The sequence below is a fragment of the Ursus americanus genome, chromosome 15 (assembly GCF_024610735.1).
Source record: "Ursus americanus isolate L20-20 chromosome 15, mUrsAme1.1.p, whole genome shotgun sequence".
Classification (NCBI taxonomy): domain Eukaryota; kingdom Metazoa; phylum Chordata; class Mammalia; order Carnivora; family Ursidae; genus Ursus; species Ursus americanus.
Window position 1 is genome coordinate 42,077,730 of NC_142141.1, and position 13,967 is coordinate 42,091,696.

Here is a 13,967-nt window from a genome sequence, read left to right on the forward strand (position 1 = left end):
ACCGGAACTCCGGTGTGCTCACTGGATCCAGACTGAGACTGGGAGCTCCAGGAGCGTGTGTGGGGCGGCTGGCGGCAGGTGGCTGGTGGCGTTAGAAACACAAAGGACAGAGATGCCCCAGCCCTGGAAGTGAGGGCTGGAACGCCGGGTGTGGGGCGCACATCCCCGGATGCTGCAGGGTTGAGCAGCACCAACAGAAACAGAGTTAAAGTGGCCAGAGCATCAGTGGAGAACGGTCCACGATCCCTCTGTTCTGAGACAGAGGCTGAGATTCGGCTGCTGCTGCTCTGACTCTCAGAAGAGGCACAGCAAACCGCCAGGGAAAGCCGCCAGAGAACAAAAGCCTGGAAATACCGGCTCACAGTGTGCCCATCGCCATCCCCCCTCGCAGGGGACATGGAGACTCTACCCAAACAGGGTTGCCTGAGTATCGCCTTGGCAGGCCCCTCCCCCAGAAGGAGGCTGAAAAATTAAGAAGCCCACATCCCTAAGATCCCTATAAAACAAGTGCACACTGCCTGGGTCCAGGTCAATAATTTGGGCTCTGGACAACCCCGCAACCTCTCCTCATCAAGATGATGAGAAGGAGAAATCCCCCCCAGCAAAGAAAAGACATTGAGTCTGTGGCCTCTGCCACAGAACTAATGGATATGGATATAACCAAATTATCAGAAATGGAATTCAGAGTAACAATGGTCAAGATGATGTTTAGACTTGAAAAAAGTATTAATGAAAATGTTAATGAGAATATAGAATCTCTAAGGGCGGAAATGAGAGTGAATCTGGCAGAAATTAAAAATTCTATGAGCCAAATGCAGTCAAAACTAGAGGCTCTGACGGCCAGGGTAAATGAGGCAGAAGAACAAATTAGTGAACTGGAGGATGGGTTAGTAGAAGAGAAAACTAAAATAGAATCTGGAATCAAAAAAATCCATTCTCAAGAATGTAGGTTACGGGAGATTACTGACTCAATGAAACGTTCCAATGTCAGAATCATTGGCATCCCCAAGGGGGTGGAGAAAAACAGAGGTCTAGAAGAGATATTTGAACAAATTGTAGCAGAAAACTTCCCTAATCTAGCAAAGGAAACAAGCATTCATGTCCAAGAGGCAGAGAGGACCCCCTCCCAAGCTCAACCACGACAAACCTACTCCACATCACGTCATAGTACAATTCACAAATATTAGATCCAAGGATACAGTATTGAAAGTGGCCAGGGCAAAGAAATTTCTCACGTACCAAGGCAAAGGTATCAGAATTATGTCAGACCTGTCTACACAGACCTGGAATGAGAGAAAGGGTTGGGGGGGGGGCATTTTTAAAGCTGTTTCAGAGAAAAACATGCAGCCAAGGATCCTTTATCCAGCAAGGCTGTCATTCAGAATTGATGGAGAAATAAAGACCTTCCAGAATCGCCAGTCATTGACCAATTTCATAACCATGAAACCAGCCCTACAGGAGATATAAGGGGGGTTCTATAAAAGTAGAAAAGCCCCAAGAGTGATACAGAACAGAAAGTCACAATCTATAGAAACAAAGACTTTACTGGCAACATGGCATCTTTAAAATCATCTCTCTCAATAATCGGTCTCAATGTAAATGGCCTAAATGCTCCCATAAATGCCACAGAGTTGCAGTTTGGATAAGAAGACATGACCCATCCATTTGCTGTCTACAAGAGACTCATTTTGAACCTAAAGATACATCCAGACTGAAAGTAAAGGGATGGAATACCATCTTTCACGCCAGTGGACCTCAAAAGAAAGCTGGGGTAGCATTTCTCATATCAGACAGATTGGATTTTAAACTAAAGACTATAGTGAGAGACACAGAAGGGCACTATATTATTCTTAAAGGATGTATCCAACAAGTGGATATGACAATTATAAATATATATGCCCCCAACAAGGGAGCAGCAAGATACACAAGCCAACTCTTAACCAGAATAAAGAGACATATAGATAAAAATACGTTAATAGTAGGGGACCTCAACACTCCACTATCAGCAATTGACAGAGCACCGGAGCAGAAAACCAACATAGAAACAAGAGCTTTGAATGCCATACTCGACGAGGTGGACCACATAGATATATATAGAACACTATACCCCAGAACCAAAGAATATTCATTCTATTCTAATGTCCATGGAACATTCTCAAAAATAGAGCATGTTCTGGGTCACAAAACAGGACTCAACCGATACCAAAAGACTGAAATTATTCCCTACATATTCTCAGACCACAACGCTTTGAAATTGGAACTCAACCACAAGGAAAAATTTGGAAGAAACTCAAACACTTGGAGACTAAGAACCATCCTGCTCAGGAATGGTTCGATAAACCAGGAAATCAAAAATCAATTTAATTTATGGAGACCAACGAGAATGAAAACGCAACGGTCCAAAACCTATGGGATACTGCAAAGGCAGTCCTAAGGGGGATATACATAGCCATCTAAGCCTCACTCAAAAGAATAGAAAAATCTAAAATGCAGCTTTTATATTCTCACCTCAAGAAGCTGGTTCAACAACAGAGGGAGAGGCCTAATCCATGCATGAGAAAGCAGTTAACCAAGATTAGAGCAGAAATCAATGAATTAGAAACCAGCAGTACAGTAGAGCAGATCAACAGAACTAGAAGCTGGTTCTTTGAAATAATTAATAAAATTGACAGACCACTGGCAAGACTTATCCAAAAGAATACAGAAAGGACCCAAATTAATAAAATTATGAATGAAAAGGGAGAGGTCACAACCAACACCAATGAATTTGGAAGGATTATTAGACACTTCCATCAACAGCTTTATTCCAATAAATTAAGAAATCTGGAAGAGATGGAGGACTTCCTAGAAACCCATAAACTACCAAGACTGACACAGGAAGAAACTGATTTTTTAAACAGGCCAATTAATTATGAAGGGATTGAAACAGTGATAAACAACGTTCCAAAAAACAAAACTCCAGGCCCGGATGGTTTTCCTGAGGAGTTCTACCAAACATTCAAAGAAAAAATAATACCTATTCTCCTAAAGCTATTTCAAAAAAATAGAAACAGAAGGAAAGCTACCAAACTCATTCTATGAGGCCAATATTTCCTTGATCCCCAAACCAGGCAAAGACCCCATCAAAAAAGAGAATTACAGACCGATTTCCCTAATGAATATGGATGCCAAAATTCTCAACAAGATCCTGGCTAATAGAATCCAACAGTGCATTAAAAGGAATATCCATCATGACCAAGTGGGATTCATCCCTGGGATGCAAGCGTGGTTCAACATTCGCAAATCGGTCATTGTCTTAGATTTTATCCAGAAGGAAAAATCCAAAAATCATATGATTCTCTCAGTAGATGCAGAAAAAGCATTCGACAAAATACAGCATCCTTTCCTGATTAAAACCCTTCAGAGTGTAGGGATAGAGGGTACATTCCTCAATCTCATAAAAACCATCTATGAAAAGCCTACAGCAAATATCATTCTCAATGGGGAAAAGCTGGAAGCCTTTCCCTTAAGATCAGGAACACGACAAGGATGCCCACTCTCGCCACTATCATTCAACATAGTACTAGAAGTCCTTGCAACAGCAATCAGACAACAAAAAGGGATAAAAGGTATCCCAATCGGCAAAGAAGAAGTCAAACTGTCTCTCTTCGCAGATGACATGATACTCTATATGGAAAACCCAAAAAAATCCACTCCCAAACTATTAGAAGTTATAGAGCAATTCAGTAATGTGGCAGGATACAAAATCAATGCTCAGAAATCAGTTGCATTTCTATACACGAATAATGAGACTGAAGAAAGAGAAATTAGGGAATCCATCCCATTTACAATAACACCAAAAAGCATACATTACCTTGGAATTAACTTAACCAGAGACGTTAAGGATCTATATTCTAGAAACTACAAATCACTCTTGAAAGACATTGAAGAAGACAAAAAAAGATGGAAAAATATTCCATGCTCATGGATCGGAAGAATTAACATAGTTAAAATGTCCATGCTACCCAGAGCAATTTACACTTTCAATGCTATCCCGATCAAAATACCAATGCCATTTTTCAAAGAACTAGAACAAATAGTCCTTAAATTTGTATGGAACCAGAAAAGGCCCCGAATCGCCAAGGAACTGTTGAAAAGGAAAAACAAAGCTGGGGGCATCACAATGCCGGATTTCGAGCAGTACTACAAAGCTGTGATCACAAAGACAGCATGGTACTGGCACAAAAACAGACACATAGAGCAATGGAACAGAATAGAGAACCCAGAAATGGCCCTCAGCTCTTTGGGCAAATAATGTTTGATAAAGCAGTAAAAAACATCCAGTGGAAAAAAGACAGTCTCTTCAATAAATGGTGCTGGGAAAATTGGACAGCTACATGCAAAAGAATGAAACTTGACCATTCTCTCACACCATACACAAAGATAAACTCCAAATGGATGAAAGATCTCGATGTGAGACAGAGATCCATCAAAATCCTAGAGGAGAACATAGGCAGCAACCTCTACGACATCGGCCAAAGCAACCTTTTTCATGACACGTCTCCAAAGGTAAGAGAAACAAAAGGTAAAATGAACTTGTGTGACTTCATCAAGATAAAAAGCTTCTGCACAGCCAAGGAAACAGTCAAAAAAACTAAGAGGCAGCCCATGGAATGGGAAAATATATTTGCAAATGACACTACAGATAAAAGACTGGCATACAAGATCTACAAAGAACTTCTCAAACTCAATACACGAGAAACAAATAAACAAATCATAAAATGGGCAGAAGAGATGAATAGACACTTTTCCAATGAAGACATACAAATGGCTAACAGACACATGAAAAAATGTTCAAAACCATTAGCCATCAGGGGAACTCAAATCAAAACCACACTGAGATACCACCTTATGCCAGTTAGAATGGCAAAAATTGACAAGGCAAGAAACAGCAGTTGTTGGGGAGGATGTGGAGAAAGGGGATCCCTCCTACATTGTTGGTGGGAGTGCAAGTTGTTACAGCCACTCTGGAAAACAGTGTGGAGGTCCCTTAAAAAGTTAAAAATTGAGCTACCCTATGACCCAGCCATTGCACTACTGGGTATTTACCCCAAAGATACAGATGTAGTGAAGAGAAGGGCCATATGCACCCCAATGTTCATAGCAGCATCGTCCACAATAGCTAAATTGTGGAAGGAGCCGAGATGCCCTTCAACAGATGACTGGATTAAGAAGATGTGGTCCATATATACAATGGAATGTTACTCAGCTATCAAAAAGAACGATTTCTCAACATTTGCTGCAACATGGACGGCACTGGAGGAGATAACGCTAAGTGAAATAAGTCAAGCAGAGAAAGACAATTATCATATGGTTTCTCTCATCTGTGGAACATAAGAGCTAGGAAGATCGATAGGAGAAGAAAGGATAAAGAAAGGGGGGGTAATCAGAAGGGGAAATGAAGCATGAGACACTATGGACTCTGCGAAACAAACTGAGGGCTTCAGAGGGGAGGGGGTGGGGGAATGGGATAGGCTGGTTATGGGTATTAAGGAGGGCACGTATTGCATGGTGCACTGGGTGTTATATGCAACTAATGAATCATCGAAGTTTACATAAAAAACCAGGGTTGTACTGTATGGTGACTAACATAATAAAAAAACATTAAAACAAAAAACAAACAAACAAACAAAAGAACTGCTATATCCTTTCAGAGTGCTACCAATAGGTGAGCTAATGCTTAAAACAACAAAAGAAAAAGAAAAGAATTCCAAGAAGATTTTCTGGTTATTTATAGGTAAAGGAAGGAGTAGTGGGCATTTTTTTTTTTTTAGCCTGCAGAATTGTTTCCATAAACTTCAATGGAAAGTCCCAGTAATTTATAAAAAGAAAGAGAACACAGGATCCTCCTCCAGAAACACATTTTTAATGAAATTACTTAAAATCTATACTTTATTTTCTTTTCCCTCCTACGGTCATTTTCCTTTTAGATCTTTTTTTTTTTTTTAAGATTTTTTATTTATTTATTCGACAGAGCTAGAGACAGCCAGTGAGAGAGGGAACACAAGCAGGGGGAGTGGGAGAGGAAGAAGCAGGCTCATCAGGAAGAGCCTGATGTGGGGCTTGATCCCATAACGCCGGGATCAGGCCCTCAGCCAAAGGCAGACGCTTAACTGCTGTGCCACCCAGGCGCCCCTCCTTTTAGAGCTTTCATCCATTGTCTTTACTACAAGGAACTAATGAGGATGGACAAATGAGTATACAAATACTTAGCCATTTGTAATTTTTCTATTCTAGTAAAATTTTCCTTCCAGATTGGCAGAAGGATTGCACAAGTTAGGAACTACTCTAGAACCTACATTCTTGGTATCGTTAGAACCATGATACAGTACAAAACCTACACAAACCAGCTCAGACATTACAAACCTCATTCTCATTTTTAATTAAGAACAACATATACCAATATTTGATGTTTTCACTTGTACAGATGGAAATTCGATGGTCCAGCCATTAGAAAAGAAGTTGGTATCTGTTGCAGTGAATAAGTACTACATTAAAATATATTAAAATAAACGGTTATTACTACTCATTTTTGCTGTTGCATTTGTTTGCTTAAGTACATATGGGAAGATGTACCTGCAGATAAAGTCATGTTTATCTACTATTATCCATCAACAAATATACCTTTCTTCATTTTACGTGTTAACATAAATGTGACTTTTAAAATTGTTTTCACTGTTTGGTTCAATACCTTCTTTGATTCTCAGGTGTGTATTCTAACTAGTTTAAACTCACCATAGCAATATGATTGCCTTTGCCAGTGAGTGGGAAAGGCATATTTGCGACAGAGTAAATCTGACCATGACAGCAAAGAGTGAGTCCTCAGGTAAATTCTAGGAAAATTTTACTCATTCTCAAAAAAGTGACATGTAATCTCTTCTTACTTCAAACATCATCATTTTGAATGTGCCATCTGAAAAATGACAAAGTCATCTTAGGAACATGAGGGGAGGTAACTTGAGAAAAATAAGGACATTATCATGAAATCAAGATGCAAAGATTAAAACAATAAACTCCGAAATAATTCTATCTTTGTACATTTTATTATGGGAGATGTTTTTGGTCTTAAATTTTAATTACTTCAGGTGGGATTTATCTTACTTTGAATGGAAAATAATTTCACCCACATTAGGTAAAGTAGAAAGTTAAGTGCAAGGTGTTGGTATTTGTTGGCTAATGCCTGCCAAGCACAGATATACTTTTTTTTTTTTGTAAAAGTAAGCATTAATACTTCTTACTAAAATAATTTCCTAATCTTTTGTAAATAAAATATTTGTCTACATATATTTACATATATTGTCTATTTTTATCATCTTGATTGGATTTATTATAAAATGTTCTAATAATTTTGGGATCAAATATTTTTCTCTCAGGATATATATTTGCCTTAAAAAATACCTATAGACTTTTATTTGTAGCAATTTGGTGGATTAACTACCCATCATGCTGAAAACAACTGAAGGATGTTGGATAAAATATGTTTTAACTTAATGAATTGGAAAAGAGACACAGGATATTCAGAAACCAAAAAGTAGATGAAAGAGGGTTCCAGGGAGGTCAGAGGAGCACTAAAGCTTACTTTTGCCTTGAAGATACTTGATAAAACTTTATTAACTTTCAGGTCACTGTGGATAAAGCCCAGAGCCTACTGAGATGTGCAGAATCTCATAAGAAGTCCCTTGCCCATTAAACTGGGATCCAAGAAGACTAATCCTCACTGCAGTGTTTAATTATAATTGCCAACTCAAATCCAAAATACATATAGTTCACAACTGTATAAACCTTGGCTCTCAGGATGGGAAACATTTTTTTTTTCTTTCTTCAGATTCCATAACCTCAAGTCAACATCAAAACAGGTTTGCACCAAATTCACACTCTCTGGATATGTGGCAATTTAAGGAAACGATTTATTTAAAATGGTTTTGATTCTACATGAAATGTCAGAAACAGGAGCAATTTCTCTCTAAACTACCTTCAACCCTGGCCTCAAGTTTTTCCTCAAATAAACCTTCACAAAAAATTAAAAGAAAATACTGCTCATGGTATAAACATATAAAATATCCAAGAAAATAATAAATTCCACACAAGTACCACCTTGATATATATTGTCATTAGATGCTTATTACTATTCTTGCTTTTCAAAGATTTTTAATGTATTCCATTTCCTAGAATTCTTTGATGAAAGTTCTAGTTAAAGTTCACATATAAGAAGCATGCACATAAAATCTGAAAAGTTGAAGAGAATAAGAAACAGCCTAGTAGATAACACAGCTATAGGGTACTTCCACTGGTGGAAATATTCCTCTGAGAATTGCTTACTTGGTTACCCAAATGAGTTACATGAGAGAGCGTGAACTGCAACATCCTGCCTCTTCTCTCACAGCTTCCACATATCATCCTGAATCATTAGAGTTTCAGAAGAGATCATTGGCTAGAGATTCTAGTAATTGCTACATTTCTGGATTTTCTGAAAGCTATTGTCAGAATTGCTGACATTTGGCATGCCAGTTCTTTCAAGTTAGCATATGCCTTTATTTTACTAATTATAATAATTATTAAAAATAATTATTTTTATTATTATTGCTAAAGACTTCTATAGTGACATCCATTTTCCTGTGAGACTCTGAAAAAATACATGGTTAACAGCAAAACAAAAATAAACAACAACAAAAAAAAAACCAGACAACAGAAGGAAAACTCAGAAGTAATTCAGAAGTTAGAATTACTGAGGCAAAATATAAAATGGGTATTTTAAACAATGTTTAAAAAACTTAAAGATACAATAGAAATATTACTAAAGGGTAAGAAACTATACTAATGACCAAACTGACCTAAAAAAGAAATGATTACTACTTTTAGAAGTAAAACAAAAAACTCATTTTTTTTTTTTTTTTTTTTTTAGAGAAAGTACAGGGGTTGGTGGTGGCAGGTGGTGTTTAAGGGGGAGGAGCAGAGGGAGAGGGAGAGAATCTTTTTTTATGTTTAATTTATTTTATTTTTTATTTTTATTTTTTATATTATTTTTTAATCTAAATTTTAGGCAGTTACCATACAGTGCAATATTGGTTTCTGGAATAGAATTCAGTGATTCATCACTTACATACAACACCCAGTGCACATCACAAAAAGTGCCCTCCTTAATACCTATCTTATATCAACCCCATCCCCCACCTGCCTCCCTCATTTTGTTCTCTATCATTAAAAGTCTTTTATGCTTGTATCCCTCTCTTCTTATTTTTTCTTTTCCCCTTTTCCCATATGTTCGTCTGTTTTCTTAAAGTCCCCATATGAGTGAGATCAGATGATATTTGTCTTTCTCTGACTGACTTATTTGGCTTAGAATAATACTCTCTAGCTCCATCCATGTTGTTGCAAATGACAAGATTTCATTCTTTTTGATGGCTGAGTAATACTCTGTTGTATACATACACCACCTCTTCATTATCCATTCATCAGTTGATGGACATCTGGAGGCTCTCTCCATAGTTTGGCTATTTTTGATAATGCTGCTATAAACATAGGGTTGCATATATCCCTCTGAATCTGTATTTTTGTATCCTTTCGGTAAATACCTAGTAGTGCACTTGCTGGATCGTAGGCTGGTTCTGTTTTTAGCATTTTGAAGAATCTCCATACTGTTCTCCAGAGTGTCTGTTCCAGTGTGCATTCCCACCAACAGTGTAAGAGGGCTCCCCTTTGTCCACATCCTCACCAACACCTGTTGTTTCCTATGTTGTTACTTTTCCCCATTCTGACAGGTGTGAGGTGGTATCTCATAGTGATTTTGATTTGTATTTCCCTGATGATGAGTGATGTTAGCATCTTTTCATGTGTCTGTTAGCCATCTGTATGTCTTCTTTGGAAAAATGTCTATTCATGTCTTCTACCCATTTCTGAACTGGGTTATTTGGTTTTGGGGTGTTCAGTTTGATAAGAACTTTGTGGATTTTGGACACTAACCCTTTATCATTTGTGTCATTTGCAAATATCTTTTCCCATTCTGTAGGCTAACTTTTAGTTTTGCTGATTGTTTCCTTTGCTGTGCGGAAGTTTTTATCTTGATGAAGTCCCAATAGTTCATTTTTGCTTTTGCTTCCCTTGCCTACAGAGGTGTGTCTAGTAAGAAGTTGCTGCAGCTGATGTCAAAGAGGTTGCTGCCTCCAGTGTCCTTAGGATTTTGATGGTTTCCTGTCTCACATGAAGGTCTTTCATCCATTTTGAATTTATTTTTGTGTATGGAATAAGAAAGTGGTCTAGTTTCATTCTTCTGCATGCTGCAGTCCAGTTTTCCCAACACAATTTGTTAAAGAGACTGTCTTTTTTGCATTGGATATTCTTTCCTGCTTTGTAGAAGATTAGTTGACCATATAGTTGTGGGTACATTTCTGGGTTCCCTATTCTGCTCCATTGATCCATGTGTCTGTTTTGTGTCAGTACCATATTGTCTTGTTGACTACAGCTTTGTAATATAGCCTAAAATCCTCCAGTTTTGTTTTTCTTTTTCAGAATTGCTTTGGCATTTGGGGTCTTTTTTGGTTCCATACAAATTTTAGGATTGTTTGTTCTAGCTCTGTGAACAATGCTGGTGATATTTTGATCAGGATTTATTAAATGTGTAGATTGCTTTGGGTAGTATAGACATTTTAACAATGTTCTTCCAGTCCATGGGCATGGAATGCTTTTCCATTTCCTTATGTCCTCTTAAATTTCTTTCATAAGTGTTCTATAGTTTTCAGAGTATAGATCTTTTATTTCTTTAGTTAGATTTATTTCTAGGTATCTTAATGTTTTGGGTGTAATTGCAAATGGGATCAATTCCTTGATTTCTTTTTCTGCTCATTCATTATTGGTATGTATAAATGCAACAGATTCCTGCACATTGATTTTATATCCTGTGACTTTGTTAAATTCATGTATGAGTTCTAGCAAATTATTGGCAGAGTCTTTTGGGTTTTCTACGTGGAGTATCATGCTGTCTTTAAAGAGTGAAAGTTTGACTTCTTCCTTGCCAATTTGGATGCCTTTTATTTCTTTTTGTTGTCTGATTGAAAAGTCTTAAATACACAACCTTACAGCTAAAGGAGCTAGAAAAGTAATAGCAAAGAAAGCCTAAAGACAGCAGAAGAAGGGAAATAATATTAGAGCAGAAATGATATAGAGACAGACAAAACAAAACAGTAGAATGGATTGATGAAACTAAGAGCTGGCTGTTTAAAAGAATTAATAAAAATGATAAGCCCTTAGAATTATCAAAAAGAAAACAGAAAGGACCCAAGTAGATAAAATCACAAGTGATAGAGGAGAGATCATAACCAACACCACGGAAATACAATCAATTATAAGAGAATACTATGAAAAATTATATGCCAATAAACTGGGCAACCTGTAAGAAATGGACAAATTCCTAGAAACTTACAAACCACCAGAGATGAAACAAAAAGAAAGAGAAAATTTGAGCAGACTCATAACCAGCAAAGAAATTTAATCAGTTATCAAAAATCTCCCAGCAAAGTCCTGGGCCAGATGGCTTCCCAGGGGAACCTACCAGACATTTAAAGAAAATTTAGTGCCTATTTTCTCAAACTGTTCAAAAACAAAACAAAACAAAAAAGGAAGGAAGGAAAACTTCCAAACTCATTCTATGAAGCCAGCATTACCTTGATTCTAAAACCAGACTAAGACCCCACTAAAAAGGAGAGTTACAGGCCAATATCCCTGATGAACATGAATGCAAAAATTCTCAACAAAATACTAGCAAATCAAATTCAACAGTACATTAAAAGAATTATTCACCCACGATCAAGTGGGATTTATTCCTGGGCTGCCGGAATGGTTCAATATTCACAAATCAATCAATGTGACACACCATATTAATAAAATAAAGGGTCAGAACCATATGATCCTCTCAATAGATGCAGAAAAAGCATTTGACAAAATACAGCATTAATTCTTTATAAAAACCCTCAACAAAGTAACGATAGATGGAACATACCTCAACATCATAAAGACCATGTATGAAAGAGCCACAGCTAATATTATCCTCAATGGGGAAAAACTGAGAGCCTTTCCCCTATGGTCAGGAGCAAGACAAGGATGTCCCCTCTCACCATTACTATTTAACATAGTACTTGAAGTTTTAGCCTATCTGCTGTTTTTAAATCTCCCACTCCTTTCTTAAGGCTATCATCATTTTGTGATGATAACTGAGACTCTTACTGGTTTGCAGCTTGGTGTCCCTTTAATCCATACTTCTCATGTGTCTAGAGTAGATCTTCTAAATCAGAACTCCTGAGGTCTCTCCCCTTTAAATTTTCTAATGCTCTAAGTGTCTTCAGGAATTGCATAAATCCAATTATATAAATGAATTAAGATAGATTAGGCTGTAGTATCAAGTAAACTCCCTAAAGCATACAATGACTTGGTAATGGATGTTAAATTTCTTGCTTTATAAATCAGCCATGTGGATTTTACTGGGTTTTCAGAGAGCTTCCTATCATACATTGATTCAGAGTTCTACATTCTTACATCTTTTGGTTCCATCTAGTCTGCTGCTACCATCAGAAGGAAAAAAACAAAAAACTCATAAAACAATGTAATAAGGCACAGTCACTTTCTGGAAGCCTGGAAATGATATCCATATTCTATTGGCTGGAAATCAGTTCCATGGCAACATCTAGCTGAAAAGGAACCTGAAATTGAAGTCAGCATATGTGCTCAGGAGAAATAAAAGAATGTGGATTTTGGTAATCACTTACCTTTAAGGATGTTGTGATCTGGTCCTGCTTGCCTTATGATATCTCTTGTCACTTCCTGGCTCCATTCAAATATTTTCTCAGCCATAATGATCTGCAATTCTCTACATGCTCTTTTCTGAAGCCTGTTACATATGTTGGCCTTTTCTGATTGAATTTAATCTTCCACAGCAAGACCATTGTTATGAGCCTAGATGTAGATGTGTCCCCCCAAATTCATATTTTGAAGTCCCAAACCCAGTACCTCAGAATGTAACCATCATTGGAGATGAGCTGTTTAAAGAGGTGGTTGAGTTAAAATGAGGGCATTAGACTGGGCCCTAATCCAATATGACTAGTGTCCTTATACCCCAGACATCCACGCACAGAGAAAAGGTCATGTCGTGACACATTGAGAAGGTAGCCATCTGAAAACTAAGGAGAGAGGCCTCAGAAGATACCAGATATTGGCATTACCTAGCATGGCACCTAGTGCTTTCTTTATGGGCAAAGATGTGATAAATGAGTGGGTAGGCCAGCCTAATTGAGTGAGGGTTGAGGTGAGAACAAAGGACAGAAAGCAAGAAAACACAATGTGAGATTCAGACATCTAAATCACTTGAAATGATTTCGTGAGGGGAGCAGACTGTGCTCCAAGACAGCCAGATCATAATGTGACCTACTGGAGAAAGCTCTGATAAATAAACGCGAATGTTTTTACTACCTTGGAACGTACACATGGCTAGCTGATTCATTAGCATGTTACCCGATACTGATGCATAGTGTTTGCGAACTACAATTACAGTCCTGGGGAGTAGGACCCCAAGAGCCCTGCAGTATGCCTTGAAATAACATGCTTGTATTTTGCCTGAGCAGGCATAAATTATCAGAAAGGTACAAATTTACTAGGACTAGTAATTTAAATCTTGTATCCATTACGTTATTTAAGAGGCTTGGTGAATAACAGCTAACTCATTTGTTCCTCTTGTCACCAGAGTTCTCTTAATCTGCTGAGTAAACAAGATCTTTGAGATTTTGGTAGTGGATATTTTTATGCTACTACATTCTGTGGTATAGAACACAGATAATTTTTTTTTCCTGCCTGCTCTCTTAAGCAGATAAATGCACAATCTCAAAAGTTATTAGCATATCAGTGTCTAATTGACTGTAATAAAAAATGAAAAATCCTAATAACAT